At 46.5% G+C, this 17,382-nt stretch overlaps 1 pseudogene; it reads right to left on the bottom strand.

The window, feature by feature from the left end:
- Positions 1-15,015: 15,015 nt before the first annotated feature.
- Positions 15,016-16,184, bottom strand: LOC100348846 (NIF3-like protein 1 pseudogene; annotated as a pseudogene).
- Positions 16,185-17,382: the final 1,198 nt, after the last annotated feature.

Raw genomic sequence — 17,382 nt, 5'->3', positions numbered from 1 at the left:
TTTGAAACAAAGTTGAACTATGGAGCTGAAAACAGCTTTTGAAAAAAAATGAGATCAATGTTAAAACCAGGAATTCCTCTCTCCTAACTCTGTACCTATAGGATGCCAAATGAGATAAAGGACTAACTGATTCACTTGTGCTGAGGTGAACTACGCCTGCATGTGTGCACACACACACACAACTTTGCATCTGATACAGACATAGTTTTTTCAAGACTTATTTATTTCAAAGTCAGAGTTACAGAGTGAGAGGGAAAGACAGAGACAGTGAGAGAGAGCGAAAGAGAGATCTTTCTTCTGCTGTTTCCCTCCCTCAGATGATCGCAATGGCCAGGGTTGGGCAGGGCAAAAGCCAGGAGCCTCATCCAGGTCTGCCACGTGGGTGCAGGGGCCCAAGCACTTGGGCCATCTTCTGTTGCCATTAGCAGGAAGCTGGATGGGAAGTGGAGCAGCCGGGACTCGAACCATCAACTGTGTGGGATGCTGGCATCTCAGGTAGTAGCTTTACCTGCTACACTGCAACACCAGCCCCTGATATAGAAATCTTGAACTAACAATTCAGCATAAAAGTTCTTCCACAATTGCCGAAAGCCTCAGGGCAGTAACATATTGTGAAACTGATCTATCAGAAACACCTCTGAAATCCCCGCACACGGAACTCCAAGGGAGCAACCTTGCAGCAGATAAGCTCGAAGCAAAGCATTACAAATTGCTTAACTAAAAGAGATTATAAGGGAAGAGGCAGAAACCACAGACAGGAAGACATGTGCCCCCCAAACTCAATACTTGCAGAACAATCTCTTTAATGTGTTTAAGGAATAGGCAGTTTAGGGCAGAAACAGAACACTACACTGAAAAGTAACAAGGGCTGGCGCTGTGGCATATGAGTGAAGCTGCCACCTGCAGTGCCGGCAGCCCATATGGGCACCAGTTTGAGTTCCGGCTGCTCATTTGCGATCCAGCTCTCTGCTATGGCCTGGGAAAGCAGTAAAAGGTGGCCCAAATCCTTGGGTCCCTGCACCCACATGGGAGACCTGGAAGAAGCTCCTGGCTCCTGGCTTCAGATGGGCCCAGCTCTGGCAGTTGCAGCCATCTGGGGAGTGAACCAGAGGAAGGAAGACCTCTTTCTTCTCTCTCTCTCTCTCTCTCTCTCTCTCTCTCTCTCCGCCTCTGCCTGTGTAACTCTGCCTTTCAAATAAACAAGTAAATCTTTAAAAAAAATCAAGGCGATAAAATTTCAAGAACATCTATACTTCTCAACTTGAGCTGAGAATAAAACTATTTTCAAATTTTGCTTATTTTATTTGTTTGCGGTGTGGAGGGGAGATCTCCCATCCTCTAGCAGGGGCCCCAACTACTTGAAGCACCACCTGATGCCTCCCAGGGACCACATGAGCATGAAACTAGACTCAGGAGCAGAGCCAAGACTCAGACCCAAGCACTCTGACTTGGGATGCATGTGTCCCAAGTAGTGTCTTAGCTGCCAGGCCAAATACCTGCTTCAGAATAAAAAGATTTTAACTGATGATCTTGACCATGCTGACCTTTGAGTTTATTATCAGCTTCTGTGTATCTGCCTCCATGTACAAAACTCTATGAATTATGTTTGATTTAAAATATATCCAGGGGCTGGCAGTGTGTGTAGCTGGTTGTGCTGCTACTCATGATGCCAGCATCCCATATCAGAACTCCAATTCGAGTCTCAGCTGTTCCACTTCAATCCAGCTTCCTGCTAATGTGACTGGGAATGCAACAGAAGGTAGCCCAAGTGCTTAGGCCCCTGTCGTCCACATGGGACTGCAGATGGAGTTCCAGGCTCATGGCTTCAGCCTGTCCCAGAATTGGATGTTGAGGCCATTTGGAAAATGAACTAGCAGATGTAAGATCTCTCTCTCTGTAACTCTGCCTTTTAAATAAATAAATCTTTTTTAAAAAACTTTTTTCCTAAGATTTATTTATTTATTTGAAAGGCAGAGTTACAGAGAGGCAGAGGCAGAGGCGGGGGTGGGGGGTGTCTTCCCCCTCTGGTTCACTCCCCAAATGGCTGCAACAGCCAGAGCTGCGCTGATCCAAAGCCAGGAGCCAGGAGCTTCTTCCAGGTCTCCCATGTGGGTGCAGGGACCCAAGGACTTGGGCCATCCTCCACTGCTTTCCCAGGCCACAGTAGAGAGCTGGATCAGAAGTGGAGCAGCTGGGACTTGAACCAGCACGCATATGAGATGCCAGTACTGCAGGCAGTGGCTTTACACACTACGCCTTAGCGTCTGCCCCAAATATAATGAATTAAAAAAAAACGTTATATTCATCTGTATCTGTGCTTTCCTTTGTGTCATCTCCTGTATCTCTCCTAAAATGAAGCAAGCAAGACTTTATTTCATGGTTCCTCTGCTTTCATTTTCTTGCTATACTTTTTTTTTTTAAGATTTATTTATTTATTTGAGACTGAAGGAGAGACAGAGAGAGAGGTATTCCATCCACTAGTTCATTCCCCAAATGGCTACAAAGGACGGAGCTGGGCCTATCTGAAGCCAGGAGCCAGGAGCTTCTTCTAGGTCTCCCATGTGGGAGGGGCCCACGTGCAGGGGCCCAAGCACTTGGGCCATTTTCCACTGCTTTCCCAGGCCACCAGCAGGGGGCTCCATCAGAAGTGGAGAAGCTGGAACATGAACCTGCGCCCATATGGGATGCCAGTGCTGTAGACAGAGGCTTAACTTACTATGCCACAGCACTAGCCCCTCTTGCCATACCTTTACCTTCTCTATATTTCTTTCCTTAGCTTCCGATATTTAAAAAAGTATTTTAAAGCTATTTGTTCAGGTAGATGTTTGGCCTAGCAGTGAATATGTGGGTTAAGACAACAGCTTCCCAGGGGCCGGCACCGTGGCTCACTTGGTTAATCCTCCGCCTGCGGCACTGGCATCCCATATGGACGCCGGGTTCTAGTCCTGGTTGTTCCTCTTCTAGTCCAGCTCTCTGCTGTGACACGGGAAGGCAGTGGAGGATGAAAAGCACCTGGCTCCTGGCTTCAGATGGGTGCAGCACCGGCCATGGTGGCCATTTGGGGGCCAACGGAAGGAGAACATTTCTTTCTGTCTCTCTCTCTCTCTGTCTATAACTCTGTCAAATAAAAAATTATATATAAATATATATTATTATATACTATATTATAATTATTATATATTATTATATATTTATATATTTATATTTATCTATATATAATATATAGTATATATTTTTATATATTTATATTTTATATTATATATTATTATATATTATAATTATTATGTATTATATCATTGTATTATAATAAAATTATTATAATATATTATTATGTATTATGTATTATATGTATTATTATATGTTGTATATATATTATATATATAATATATATATATATATAAAGACAGCAGCTTCCCATATCAGACTACTTGGGTTAGGGAGCGGGCTCCCTCCAGCTTCCTGCCAATGCAGACCCTGGAGGCAGCAGAGATAACTCAAGTGTTGGGGCTCATGCCACCCCTAGGGGAGACCGAAATTTGAGTTCCTGGCTCCTGGTTTTGGCCTCCTGCCAGAGGCCGTTGCAAGCATTTGGGATGTGAACCAGTGGATGCGACCTTTCTCTGTGTATGTCGCTCTCTCTGCCTCTCAAATAATTTTTTTTAAAAAAATTGTGAATGACAGCAGCTGGCATTGTGGCACAGTGGGTTAAGCTGCCGCCTGCAATGCTGGTACCCCATGTGAGCACCAGTTAGAGCCTCAGACACTCCACTTCTAATCCAGCTCCCTGCTAATGCACCTGGGAAAACAGCAGAAGATGGCCTGAGTACTTGGTCCCTTGCCACCCCTGCAGGAAACCCGGATGAAGCTCTTGGCTCCTGGCTTTGGCCTGGCCCATCCCCCTGTTGTGACCATTTGGTGAGAGAATCAGCAGATGGAAAATCTCTGCCTCACCCTCTCTCTGAACTCTGCCTTTCAAATAAATAAATAAATAATCTTTTTTTAAAATGTGAGTGACATAAACTAAATAATACTTAAATTGGTTAAAAAAAGATTAAAAGGGTCACATCTTAAATAAAAAGTCAGGGGTGAGCATTGTGGTGGAACAGGTAAGCCTTCGCTTGGGACACCCATCCCACATCAAAGTGTCTGGTTTGTGTCCATGGTTCAAGTACCAGCTTCTCCACTTCCAATCCAGCCTCTGGATAACGCATATCCTGGGAGGCAGCACATGATGGCTCCAGTACTTAGGCCCCTACCACCCACATGGGAGACCTGGGTGGAGTTTGGGGCTCCTGGTTTTGACCTGGTGTTGTGGATATTTGGGAAGTGAATCAGTAGATGGAAGATCCCTTCCTGGATGAAGTTACTGGATGGAGCTCCAACTTCCTGCCAATACAGACCCTGGGAGTCAGCAGCAATGGCTCTAGTGATTGCATTCCTGCCACCCATATGGGATGCCTGCCAGCTCCCAGTTTTGGCCCAGCCCAGCCTTGAACATTGCCAGCATTTGGGGGGGTGGGGGTGAATCACAGGACAGGAGCTCTCTCTCTGCCTTTCAAATAAAGAAAGAAATTTAAACCAAATAATCAAATGCCCAACAACAGGAGACAGGTTGGGTAAGTTACAGTTTACATATGTCACATGTAGTTGGATTCCATTAACATCATGGTGTTGGGGCTGGCGCTGTAGTGCTGCAGGTTAAGCCACTGCTTGCAATGCCAGCATCCCACATTAGAGCATCAGGGCAAGTCCAGCTCCCTGCTAATGTACCTGGGAAAGCAGTAGAAGATGGCCCAAGGGCTTGGGCTCCTGCTACCCACATGGGAGACCAATAGAGTTCCGGGCCTCTGGCCTCAGCCTGTCCTGGCCCTGGTAGTTGTGGGCATTTGGGAAGTGAACCAGCAGATGGAAGATATCTCTCTCTCTCTTTCTCTCTATCTCTCCCTCTCTCTGTCACTCTGCCTTTCAAATAAATACATATTTTTTAAATCATGGTGTTAGTCTATAGTTATTGACTTGGAACCCATCCATTGCATATTCTAAGTAAAAATAGTGATTATACAATAACATGTAAATTGTTATCCCATGTGTGTGAAACTGTACACATATACCTCCAGGTGTGCATACTACCTAGAGATACCTAAGGGATAGTTACCAAAATTGCTATGGCTTTTGTGCTGGGTGGTGGGATTTTGGGGATGGGGTGATTTTTATTTTCTTCTTATATGAGGGTTCTTAAAAAATCATTCATGGGTAACACATTATGAAAAAACTGCATGCATTTCAAAATTTTTTACACCGAAATAAACTTTTTATCTTTTATTTTTGTACCAAAACAAACATTTTTTTCCATGAGGTTTTTGAAAACCCCTCATATTTTATCTTGAATACAAATTAGTCATGGGAAACCCATTTTTATGTGTCATCTGTCTAAAAGCCAATAAGCCTTTAAATCCGCTGGGTCAGCCACACAAGATCCCAGATGCCTATCAGCCTCATTCCTGCCATTCTCCCAGCGATAAGCTCAAGGGAGAGAAAAACCACAGGTAGCTATCTGGAAAGCCAGGCCCACCCAGGCTTCCGGCCTGGAGAGACCAACAGGGACTGGAGATGTAGAGCCAGAGGCCGTGCCATCTGTCCAGGGCAGGATTTAAAGACATTCGTAGGAGCAGAGCTGTAGTGTTTGGAATGTAGGCTCTTCTCTGTTTTCACATGCACTGTGCACCGGCACACATATTTATTTTATCATGCTTCATGACTTCTGTAATGTCTATGACAGAGTAGGGATGGGAAGTCCCCCAAATTAGAAGGCTCCAGTACCCAGTCCTGGGGTTGCCGAGGCTGCTCTGTGCCCTGGGCAGCTGCACTGGGTGGCTCACTGGCAGCGTAGACTCCTTGTAGCAGTGGGTCTGTGTGCAGAGTGAGACAGGCTGAGCCAGGAGGAGCCTCCTACTGCTTTTATTTCTTGTTTTCCTGGTTTCTTTTGAAAGAGTATCAATTACTTTTGTGAAAACAACAAAACTGTTTTCTTAAAGATGTACTTATCTGGGGCAGGTACTGTGGTGTAGCAGGTAAAGCCGCCGCCTGCATGCTGGCATCCCACATGGGTGCTGGTTTGAGTCCTGGCAGCTCCACTTCCCATCCAGCTCTCTGCTACAGCTTGGGAAAGCAGTGGAAGATGGCCCAAGTTGTTGGGCCCCTACACCCACATAGGATACCCGAAAGAAGCTCCTGGCTCCTGGCTTTGGATCGGCGCAGCTCCAGCCATTGCAGCAATTTAAGGAGTGAACCAGTGGATGGAAGACCTCTCTCTCCTCTCTCTCTTTGCCTCTCTGTAACTCTGCCTTTCAAAAAAATAACTAAATCTATAAAAAAGTACATATTTATTTGAAAGGCAGAGTTACAGAGACAGAGAGAGAGAGAGAGAAAGAGAGAGAGAGATTGATCTCCATCCTCTAGTTCACTCTCCAAATGGCTGCAATGACCAGGGCTGGGCTCAGCTGAAGCCACTGTGCCACCATGCTGGCCCAGCAAAGCCATTTTTTAAAGGGCAGAGTAATCGACTGTCAGTATAAGGACAGAGACAGAATCACTGGATGTAGCAACATGGAGAGTGACCTGCTCAGGAACAGAAGCTGTGCAGCGGTGGCTGGGGCTGGCTTTAGTAGAGAATTGGGAGAGCAGGCGTTTAGCACAGTGTTTAAGTCACCCACATCCCATACGGGAGTGCCCTGGTTTGATTCTTAGCTCCAGACTCCAGCTTCTTGCTAATGCAGACCTTAGAAAGCGGTAGTGATGTCTCAAGTAATTGGATTCTGCCCCCATATGAGAACTGGATTGTGTTCCCAGCTCCCAGCCATTGTGGGCATTTGGGGAGTAAACCAGTGGACGGAAGCTCTCTGTTTGTCTCTCTGCTTTCCAAATGAATAAATAAATAGATTTTAAAAGGAGGGTAGTGGGCCGGCACCAATCCTCCACCTGCAGCGCCAGCACCCCAGGTTCTAGTCCTGGTTAGAGCACCACATTCTGACCCAGTTGCTCCTCTTCCAGTCCGGCTCTCTGTTGTGGCCCGGGAAGGCAGTGGAGGATGGCCCAAGTGCTTGGGCCCTGCACCCACATGGAAGATCAGGAAAAAGCACCTGGCTGCTGGCTTTGGATCAGCATAGCTCTGGCCGTGGCAGCCATTTGGGGGGAGAACCAACAGAAGGAAGACCTTTCTCTCTGTCTGTCTCTCTCTCTCTCACTCACTTTCTAACTCTGCCTGTCAAAAAAAAAAAAAAAAAAAAAAAGGAGCATGGTGGCGTGGTGAGCAAGGAGGAGTGAGTTTGGACGACTATTTTTGGAAGTCTGGCCATAAAATGAAGGCATGAGATAGAGCAAGGAAAGACGAAAGGGAGGAGTGAAGAGGCAGGAAGAAGTATTTGGTTTTGCTGGTTTTGTTTTGCTTGTGCACATTTTTTAAGACTGAAAAAAAGCCAGTAAATAAGCCCCTATAACGCTTTTTAAAGTATATAAGGAGGCCAGGCAAGGCGGAGGATTAGACTAGTGAGCCGCGGCGCCGGTACACCAGGTTCTAGTTCCGATAGGGGCGCTGGATTCTTTCCCGGTTGCCCCCCTTCCAGGCCAGCTCTCTGCTGTGGCCAGGGAGTGCAGTGGAGGATGGCCCAAGTGCTTGGGCCCTGCACCCCATGGGAGACCAGGAGAAGCACCTGGCTCCTGCCTTCGGATCAGTGCGGCACGCCAGCCGCAGCGGCCATTGGAGGGTGAACCAACAGCAAAAGGAAGACCTTTCTCTCTGTCTCTCTCTCTCACTGTCCACTCTGCCTGTCAAAAAAAAAAAAAAAAAGAGAGAGAGAGAAACAGGAGGAGGAATGTGGTCCCTGGAGGGAAGGAGGAAAGGACACGTGGAGATGTCAGAGAGAGCTGCTTCTCCAGTGACCACAGAGGGTGGGGTAAGATGGTCCTGCCCAGGACTGGGGCCTGGATTTTATTTTTGAAAGAGAGACATCTAGTCCGGTGCCGCGGCTCAATAGGCTAATCCTCTGCCTGCGGCACCAGCACCCTGTGTTCCAGTCCTGGTTGGGGTGCCGGATTCTGTCCCGGTTGCCCCTCTTCCTGTCCAGCTCTCTGCTGTGGCCCGGAAGTGCAGTGGAGGATGGCCCAAGTGCTTGGGCCCTGCACCTGCATGGGAGACCAGGAGAAACACCTGGCACCGGCCATTGGTGGGGTGAACCAACGGAAAAGGAAGACCTTTCTCTCTGTCTGTCTCTCTCTCTCTGTCCACTCTGTAAAAAAAAAAAAAAAAAAAAAAAAAAAAAAAAAAAAAAAAAAAGAAAGAAAAAGAAAAAGATAAAGAAAGAAAGAGAGAATCTGCTTTTGCTGATTCTCTCCCCAAATGTCTGCAACAAGCCAGAGCTAGGCCAGCCTGAAGCCAAAAAAATCTGGAACTCAGTCTCCCACAAGGGTGCCAGGGACCCAAGTACTTTAGCCATCACCTGTGGCCTTTCAGGTGCACATTGATAGGAAGCTGGAATTGGATGTGTAGCTGGGATTTGAACCCAGGCATTCTGATACGGGATGCAGGCAGCCCAAGCAGTGTCTTAACTGCTGCACCAAATGCCCACCCCTCGTGCCTTGTTTTTAAGAGGTGGGTCTGCTTTTACCAATAAACAAGTATTACTGAAGCAGCTGTACCAAACTGTTCAGTCCTGAAATAGAAAAACTGTCCATGATAGAAATTTTCATTGTATTGACTGAAGTGGCTTATGGGCATATACAGAGTTTTAAAATCATCAAATTTCCCACATACTGCAATCTATTGTGCATGAGTTACACCTCAGTAAAACTGTTTTGTGTGTATGTGTGTGTGTGTGTGTGTGTGTAGTGGTGGTGGGGTCCGTTTAAATTGACATGCCTCAGTCAATAGGGGGCACTGTTGTGCATGACAAGGTGGGAAAATGGTTTTCCTATCAGTTTGAATTCTATGGTGGTTCTGTTTTTCCTGAACTTTTCTCTGAAGACAGAGCTCTTGTTTATAGGAATAAGAAGAAGGAATTAAATAAGCTTCGACATAAAGTATAGATAAGTGGACATGCAAAAGTCTAGATTAACACTGGAAGTTGCTGACACACTCCCAGGGCCTGAGAGCAAGCCACAGCCTCAGCCACAGAGAGTGTGCAAGCGCAGGCCAAAGGCATTTCTTCCCAGCCAGGTGCAAGCCAGGGAGGGGATTCTCGGGTAGTAAAAGAGCAGTCATAGGGGCCGGTGGTGTGGGGTAGGACACTGTGTGTGATGCTGGCAGCTCCCTGCTAATGCGCCTGGGAAAGCAGCCCCTGCCAACCACGTGGGAGTTCCAGGCTCCTGGCTTCAGCCGCATCAGCCCTGGCTGTTCTGGCCATTTTGGGAAAGTGAAACAGAGGATGAAAGGTTTCTCTCTCTCTGCCTTTCAAATAAGTAAATAAATCTGTACACAGAGCAGTTACGTTAGCTGTTTTTGTGAATCAATCAGTACAAGGACAGATATCACAACAGGGGCCTACTGGGCAGGTCAGGGGACAGGATTGAGAAGGGTTTCTTTTGTAGCATATGCAGGTCTAAAGATTTCCTGCCACCTGGGACAGACAGCAACTTGGCTCCGACCCACTGGGGAGACCTGTGGTATTTTCTGTCGACTCAGTATAACTGCCTTGGCTGATGGGTCTTTTCTCTGGATCTGTGTTTTTGCCTTGCCTGCTTCTCAGAATAAAAGTGAAATGATTCCAATGAAAACATCGAAAAAGTAAAAGGAGCTGTGAATGTGAGATCTTAATGCAACTTCAACAATTTGGCAATCTAAACTGGTGGAATTCCAGGGTTCCCCAGTTTATGGAGAGGGTACTTGTTATCCGGAGCCTCCACCTTTCTCAAATACCATGGCCATTGTCACTGATTGAGTAACTGGTAAATGACTCCTTCCTCCTGTCCTGGGCTGCATCCACCTTACCTATCATAACAACACCTCAAGGTAGGCTTTATTAGCCCCAGAATTTTTTAAAAATTGATTCATTTATTTGACAGACAGAGTGATAAGATGGGGGGGGGGATCTTCTATTCACAAGGCCCATAACAGCCAGGGCTGGGTTATGCCAAAGTCAGGATTCTGGAACTCAATCTGGGTCTCCTACATGGATGGTGGGGGGCCAAGCACTTGGACCATCATCTGCTACCTTAGCAGGTGCATTAGCAGGGAGTTGGTTCAGAAGCAGAGCAGCCAGGACTTCCATTCTGGCACTCTGATAAGGGATGCTGGTGTTGCAGGCAGCAGCTTCACCCGCTGTACCACATGTCAGCCCCTATTAGGCTCATCTCACAGCTGTGTGAAAACAAGTGGAGAGAGAGTAGGTGTCTTCTCTTAGGTTACAAGCTGGCAACATAGAAGAGCTGGGCTGTGAACCCAGGATTACAACACCAATGCCTGGTCACCCATGTTTCTCTGCTTTCTATTATTATTATTATTATTATTATTATTGAGGCAAAGAGGTAGAAACAAAGAGAAGGACTGAGCTCCCATCCACTGGTTCATCCTCAAAAAATTTGCATCAGCCAAGGCTGGGCAGAACCAAAGCTGGGAGCCAGGAGGTCAACCCAGAGCTCCCCCATGAGTGGCAGGAACTCAGCCACTTGAGCCATGACTGCTGCCTTCCAGAATTTGCATTAGCAGGAAGCTAGAGTTGGGAGCTGTAACAAATGCAGGCACTCCTATTTGGAAACGGGCGTTTTAACCAGTGCCTTAACAGCTACCCTAATGCCCACCCTCCACCCCCTCCTATCTTTTAAAACATGTCTCTAATGCAGGACTCACTAGCCATATGTGAATATTTAAATTTAAATTAATTATAATTAAACAGGATAAGAATATCCTCGCTTGCTGCATCTCAAATGTGCAGTAGCCATGGGTGGCCACTGTACTGGACGGTGCAGACGCAGAACACATCCGTGATCCCAGAAAGTTCTACCGGGCAGTGCTGCTCGCACATTACTGAGCATCCAGAAGATACAGACAGATGAGATCGTTGCTTTTACCTGATTCTGCCCTGCTTTTATCATCGGATTCTGAATATTCTCTCTGCTTCTCTTTGGTCCTACACTTAAGCACGTGGCTAGGGCTGGCTCACTGGCTCTATAGGGCGCCAGGCACACAGGGCAGACACGCGGATTTTGATGACAAAGATTGATGCTGGCGCTTTGCCCAAACCCAGGAGACAGCAGCTCTGAAGCAATCTGCAGTGACAGCACCAGGGTGGGAAGTGAACTCCCTCTTTCTGCAGATTTGTTATCTGCTTGCCAGATCTGTCAGACGTACACAGAGGCAGAAGGGAAACAGGGAGAAAGTAAGAAGTGAAGTGAGGGGACCAGAGTGATGGAGCTAAAGACACCAGAAACTTGATGATGGACTTCTCTTCCCCTCTTTTTACTTATTTTTTTGTTTTGTCTGATAGGCAGAGAGAGGGAGAGAGAGAGAGAGAGAGAGAGAGAGAGAGAGAGAGAATCTTACAGGTACTGGTTTACCCCGCCCCCCAAAATGTCCACAATAGCCATGGCTGGGTCAGGCCCAAGCCAGGAGCCAGAAACTCCATCAAGGTCTCCCACACGGCTGGCGGCAGCCCAAGTACTTGAGCCACCACCTGCTGCCTCCCAGGGTGCACATTAGCAGGAAATTTGAATCCGAAGCAGAACTGGGATTCAAACCCAGGCCCTCTGATATGGGATGAGGGCTTTCCGAGCAGTGTCTTAACATCAAACACCTGCCCCCGACTTACCTTCTAGTTCCTCCAGTAACAAAAGTTCATCCTCTAAACCACCATTCCTACGGTGGGAGGCAGTTAATACGTCTTTACCTTAACGCACTCACCAAATACAAATTTATACGATCCTGGGCTGAATCATAATGTTCAAATTGTAACTGCCTGATGAAGATACTAGAATAAGGGTTAGAGTCAGATGCTACTAAGAAAAGAGAAAAGCAGGGGCCGGTGCTGTGGCGTAGTCGGTAAAGCCACCACCTGCAGTGCTGGCATCCCATATGGCCGCCGGTTCAAGTCCCAGCTGCTCCACTTCTGATCCAGCTTTCTGCTATGGCCTAAGAAAGCAGTAGAAGATGGGCGAAGTGCTTGGACCCTTGCACCTGCATGGGAGACCCGGAAGAAGCTCCTGGCTCCTGGCTTCGAATTGGCGCAGCTCCGGCCATTGTGGCCAACTGGGGAGTAAACCAGTGGATGGAACCTCTCTCGCTCTCGCTCTTGCTCTCACTCTCGCACTCTCAGCCTCTGCCTCTCTGTAACTCTGCCTTTCAAATAAATAAATAAGTCTTTGAAAAAAAAAAAAAAAGAAAAGAAAACGTTCCTTAAATATCTATCCTGTGTTGATCCTTAGCACAGTTACTTAAAAACTTTATTGTAATCATCCAATTTCTGGCCTGTCCCCACAACTCTGCACCAGCACACAGGAGAAAGCAAACAATGAATAAAGAGCCACAGAGTATGAGGTGGCCTTTCGAAGACTGTCTACTAGCTTGTTCTCTTCACTTTGACACTGTTGACCATCTCTCTGAAGCTTTCCACGTCTTGGCTTCTAACACTGCTGGAGGCATTTCCCAAGGCTCAACCTATTTATAGAATGAATCAATACTACAGGTGATCCATCATAAATAATTTCTAAATGAGGATACCAAGTCATCCAGGAGATAGTAAGATTTGTAGCATAAGCAACCTATAAAAGAAAGGCGAACTCCTGGGGCAGCTGTTGTGGTACACCAGATTAAGCCATCCTTTGGGTTGCTGGCATCCATATTGGTGTGCCTGAGATCAAGTCCTGCTTCTGCCTTTAGACCCTTCTGCCAATGCACCTGGCAGGCAGATGACAGCCCAAGCAGTTGGGTTCCTGCCATCCATGTGGAGACTCTGACAAGAGTTACTGGCTCCCGGCTTCAGCCTGTCCCAGCCCTTTTAAAGATTTATTTAAAAGAGTGACAGGTGAAGAGACAGAGATCTTCCATTCACTGGCTTACTACCCAAACAGCCCCAACAGCAGGAGCTAAGCCAGGCAGAAGCCAGGAGCCCAGAACTCCCTCTGGGTCTCCCACATGGGAAGCAGGGGCTCGTGTACTTTGGCCATCATCCATTTCTTTCCCAGGCACATCAGTAGGGAGCTGGATCAGAAGTGGAGCAGCTGGGGCTTGAGTTGGCACTCCAACCTGCTACACCACAATGTCGGTGCTAATTTGGGGCAGTATTTTAAGATTCGCATTCATCATCTTCAAAGTAACATATTCCGAAGAGAACTGGACATGTGTATAAAAGCATTTTTTAATTTTTTAAAAGATTTATTTATTTATTTGAAAGTCAGAGTTACACACACACACAGAGGGAGGGAGAGAGAGAGAGGTCTTCCATCTGCTGGTTCACTCCCCAATTGGCCGCAATGGCCAGAGCTGTGCTGATCCGAAGCCAGGATTTATTTATTTATTTGAAAGTCAGAGTTACACAGAGGAGAGGCAGAGAGAGAGAGAAAGAGAGAGAGAGAGGTCTTCCATCTGCATTTTTAAAAACTATACTTAAGGGGCTAGCGCTGTGGTGCAGTGGGTTAAAGCGCTGGCCTGAAGTGCCAGCATCCCATATGGGTGCTGGTTCAAGTCCCAGCTGCTCCTCTTCCAATCCAGCTCTCTGCTGTGGCCTGGGGCAGTGGAGGATGGCCCAAGTCCTTGGGACCCTGCACCTGCATGGGAGACCAGGAGGAAGCTCCTGGCTCCCGGCTTTGGATCAACTCAGCTCTGGCTGTTGCAGCCATCTGGGGAGTGAACTATTGGATGGAAGACCTCTCTCTCTCTCTCTCTCTCTCTCTGTCTCTACCTCTCTCTGTAACTCTTTCAAATAAAATAAATCTTAAAAAAAAGCTATACTTAAAATAGATTTATTTTTCTTCAGAATATCTTTCACACTTCTTGTAACAGTTTCATTGTCAATGTATTGAATTAAGGAGTTAAGTACATAGGTTCTGTGGCAAGACTGCCTGAATTTGCATCATACTATCATTCATAGCTATGTGGCCTTGGGCAAACTACTTAATCTGCTTCCTCACCTGTAAAATTGCTAGAATAATAATACCTATATGCTTATTTATAAGAACTGAAAGTGTTAAATGTCTATGAAGCATCCAGTGAGTTCCTGATAAAAATTAATGGTGTATTATTTTCAGGATTAAACATCTTTACATCACTAATAAAATTATAGGGAAGTCACCTATCATTATGTTCTTAAAATTGTGTCTAGAAATCACATTGAATCTATTAAAAACTAATTAAAAGTTAAAATTTTAAAAATTTTAAAATAAAAAGCAAAAAAGACATAGTAGCTTGAATAATAATCATATTTTTTAAAAAAAAACTTCCTCCTGATAATCATCTTGATTTTGAAACTGAGGTGAGAAACTGGAATTCAGGTGGGTCTACAGAACATGGACAGAGACAGACCATATCATCCCAAACAGGCCACTGCCTAAAAATGGGTGTTCAATCCCAAGTTTTTAAAGGACATTTTAAAACTAACCAATGGCAGAGATATCTAGATTAACATATCCCAACTATAATTAAACTAAGGGGAGAATTCATTGGTTACTTCCCAAGAACGTTAAGTAAACCAATTTTAGTTGATCTTTGTTAATATTTGCTCTTCATTATGGTAGTTGAATTTTTTCCTTATGAACTACAGACTATTTGTTGAGCCAGATAAACCAGAAAAGATAACATGAGGGCAGTTCAAAAGTTCGCAGAAAATGGAATTAAAAGTTGTTGATTTTCTGAAAATTTTTTGAAATCTATGCAGCTTTCTCAAAACGCACAGTTCCATGAACTTTTTAAAGCTTCCTCATACACAGTGAGACACTCTTCCAAGAAAGATATATCAACTCCACTGACTCACAGTCCACATCTGAGTTGAGATGCAATCTGTAGACTGTGTCATCTGGGTGTTCCTGCATGCCTTACACCACACGCAGAGGGTCCCTGTCTGTCTCCGACAGGATAATATTAATCTTATTCTCCAAGTGGGCACCCAGCGTATTACAAAAGTCAGAAAGGAAGCCTCATTCCGTGTTACTGTGTTCACAGACGATGACATTGACTCCTCAGGAGGTAGCATCGGAGCATCACGAGGGGACATCTCACCTGTGAGGTGAAGGTCAGCTTCCACACCCCGCAGGACGCTGCTCCCAGAACCAGCACACAGGGCCACAGCTCCGGCCCGCGACTCTGAGGTCCTTTCCACCCCAAGAGCTAAGCGAATACGAGTTAGTTGGAGATGTCTTTTGATTTGCTCAATCATGGTTGCCAGGGAAACAGATTCATCCATAGTGCATAACTGTCCCATTCCAGTGTGTAGAGGCAAAGGCTTCTCCAGCGACAGAATTCCAGCTCTCTGACAAAGTTGTCCGTTTTGGGAGAGCTGAGCCATCCCCTGCATCAACGCCTTCTCAGTACAATCCAGGCTGATCCGTGTTTGTTCCTCATCACCAATCCGAGCAGAAAAAGAAGTGACAGAAACACCTTCGATTTCTCTCACTGCAGACACGACTTTGTCCAGAGCTTGGGTATGGTTAATGTTGAATTCTCTCCGGTGGGTTCCCTCTGTAGGACAGCTGTGAGCTTTGGAAGGCCATATGGGCCTGCATGTGCGGGCTCCAAGCCCTTTGGACAACCAGTTGTTCACTCCCTGGGGTGCAGTGTCATAGGCTGTGGGAGGAAAGTAGATGGCGACTCTGTTTTCCAAAGCCCGAATCACCAGGCGCTGGTTCCAGGACTTCCAGGTTGTACGCTTTACGGGTAGGAAGATGGGTGGATGGAAGGCTTGGATGAGATCCGCCTTCTTATGCAGAGCCTCCTCCATCACCTCCATCATCATCTCCAGTTGAGTCATTGGTCAGGAAGGGTGTATTCACAGTATGTGGCGGGCGTGGTTCTACCGCAATCCAACATTGTCCCAACTCTCAGCAAAAGATAGGGAGGCAAAGTCATTCAAGGAGGAGATGAGAGTCTTCAGGTCCATGAAGGAACAGGAAGAAATGCAGTTCAGAGAATGGACTAGCCGGACTGTCGTGGGGACCAGGCGTACACGGATGACAACATGCAGACATCAGGCAAAACTCAGTCTGAGTCCAGGTACATCTCTGAAGCCACCACTTCCTGTTCCGAGCTGGCTCTCCTGGCCTTTGGCAATAAGCGACCCGGGGCACTATTTCTTACACCGAGACTGCAAACTGTCCGCAACATCTAAATGTGAAGACAGTGTTACCTGCATTGCTTTTCTTCCTACGTTTCTCCAGCTGTTTGTGTAACTTAGGAAGCAGTAGCTCAGAACATTATAAAACACTCCTTAAGTAATTTAGAGGGGCTCTTTTGCAAGGCCCTGCTCCACCCATGCAAACATTATTTTAAAATACTGATTTTGGATTCCTGGTCTTCAGTTTGTCGTTTTTGTAACTGCTTCAGCACTTCCTTCCCAGCGAGAGGCTGTGGCCTGGCTCCAAACAACACTACATGTCTTCCTCTAAGTCCACAGGTTTGTTTTGGTTTCCTATAACTGGGCTGTCACTCTCTGAATTGCTGTTTGCAGAGCCCGCTGGGAGGGAATACGGCAACGGGCTCTTGCAGCACCATACACAGCGCCAAGGAGCTTGGAAACCACCGGGAGGGGCAGCTGGGTGGGAAAATGGCAGGTCGCCCTGGGACCCCTCGTCCCACCCTGTGGGGACACCAAGGACCCTGGAGACCTGTGCTTATAATTTCTCAGGGGCTGGCACGTTGCTCTGTTGTCCCGGTGACTCACATGATCATTTTCCAGGCCTTCGAACTGGGTCAACAGCTTTGTTTGCCCAGGTTGCTCCCCTGGGAGGTCACTCTAAGGAAAGCAGGCTGCGTGGGGATGTTTGGCCAGGTGATTCTTTTTACAGGCGTTTAGCCTGAGGAAATATTACCAGTATGCAAGCCAGCAGTTAAGAGAATTGAAAGGGTCCCAGAATCCAGGCTAAACTAACACTAACAGGCGTCAGCTAAGTGTTAGCCGCATGGCTTAATGGTGGCTCTCTCCAATGGAGAACGGAAAAGATGCCTTGGGAAGCCCTAGACCAAGATGCCCACTCCTAGCAGATAAGAAAACAGCAAGCTTGTGCTACAAATCTACTAACAGAAGCTTCCATTAAATTTGTGGGCAGGGCCTGATCAATTTATTTATTAAGCAATACAATCAACCCAGGTCAGGATTTCTCAAATTTTAGAAGTCACAGACCCCCAAGAACATATCTGAAGACTTTCAAATCCAAGTTTTTATAACTCAGAATGTTTCTCATAGCAGC

Source organism: Oryctolagus cuniculus, chromosome 12 (genome assembly GCF_964237555.1).
Source record: "Oryctolagus cuniculus chromosome 12, mOryCun1.1, whole genome shotgun sequence".
Classification (NCBI taxonomy): Eukaryota; Metazoa; Chordata; class Mammalia; order Lagomorpha; family Leporidae; genus Oryctolagus; species Oryctolagus cuniculus.
Note: the sequence above shows the minus strand (reverse complement) of the source record. Positions and strands in the feature narration are given on the sequence as shown.